Source organism: Bombus impatiens, unplaced genomic scaffold (assembly GCF_000188095.3).
Source record: "Bombus impatiens unplaced genomic scaffold, BIMP_2.2 scf_0212, whole genome shotgun sequence".
In the NCBI taxonomy this organism is placed as follows: domain Eukaryota; kingdom Metazoa; phylum Arthropoda; class Insecta; order Hymenoptera; family Apidae; genus Bombus; species Bombus impatiens.
This window is the reverse complement of record NT_176631.1, coordinates 1,802-3,458: the sequence shown is the minus strand read 5'-3', so window position 1 is coordinate 3,458 and position 1,657 is coordinate 1,802.

Sequence of the window (1,657 nt, the reverse complement as noted above, 5' to 3'; positions counted from 1 at the left end):
CGCGCGCACGCACGCACGCACACACACACACACACACACACACACATACATCTACTTACTGTTGACTCTGCCAAAGGCTCATGAGATACCATTGGTTGTTAAAATATTTGTCAAAATATCTGTTTTATAGCGTTATGAATAAGAATCCTATTGCTCAAGAAATTAAAATGTGGTTAAAGAAATGATTATTTGAACCCTATCGACAATTAACTTTTGCAGTCGGTAACTTACCGACAACATATTTATGTGTCAGGTTATCGATAGAATTTAGGGCGCGTAACAATTTTTCATTTGAATTAGCCATCGTTTTGAACAACAGAGATTATATTTACAGGTACAAAAAAAATGACTTTAACAGAGTTTAACAAACATCAGAGGCGTTTAGACACGCAAGATGCAATTGACAACGTTCTTAACGAATTGTTCTTAACGTGGGTTCGATACCGAATCCACGGTCAACGGAATAACTCTTTACTAGGCGTAGAATACATTTTAAGGACAAAATACGATTGCTGGGACGTTCAGTATAAACTGCTCGAAGTGTAACTTTCCAAGGCGATCGCACGAATAATAGACTGATGAAAATTTTCCTCGCTTTACAATCGCGTTCGTTTGTTAAATACTCGTTAGAAGCATCGAGAAAGTTCCAATCGCCGTTGCTAGGTAGTTTGTGCCTGGAGTTTTATTATTAATACAACGTGTGTCCCATTATATTGGCACCTCCGAGGTAAAATCACACGTGGCCAGGCCCGTTCTTGAGGCTGTATGCCGCCACAACCACATTTCTAGGGAGAACCATACAACCATTCCACACCTCTGTCAGGCAAAACGTCCATCCCGTGACCGTGGCTACCAGTTATATCACCTCGAGTCCAATCTCACTATCACAAATCTCGAACAATCACAATCAGACTGAATGACAACAATTGCATAATTACCACTATGATAGAATCTAGGCTAAAGTATTAGAGGATTTTCCCAAAATTTCAAAAGAAAGGCTCCGTTTTCCTTTCATCTTCGACATACGTAATGTCATCCGAGATACAATGACACAGACGGAAGCATTTATTTACAGAATATATATCATTTTATATATTCTATTATATTATTATATTCTATATGTTATATTATATATCTATTATATATCTATTATATTCTATATATTATTATTATATATTATTATATATGTTGGAGATGAAAGAACACCGGAGCCTTTGGAATTTTGGATAATCCCGCAACATTGTAACCTAGAGTCTACTATAGCTGTAATTGAACAATTGTAGTTATTCAATCCGATTGTAATTGTTCGAGAGTTGTGATAATGAGCTTGGGCTCGAGGCGACAGTCAGTCGCCGAACATAGCCGCGGTCACGGGATGAACGCTTTGTCTAACAAAGGCATGGAATAATTCTATAGCTCTCCTTAAAAAGGAAATAGTTGTAACACTCGACAGTAAACATTCCAACGGTCTCTGTCCTGTAGCTCGCCACACGCAGACCCCATTCTTCGAGTAAGATGATTGCCAGATGTCGATGCGTCTCCGCAGTATATGTTCAGCTAGCTCGGGGGCCCGTTATAAATCTTAAGATTTAGTCAACTAAAGTCCTTCAAACAGACAAACAGTCTCTGTCCCAACTACGGGCAAATAGGGGAGAGC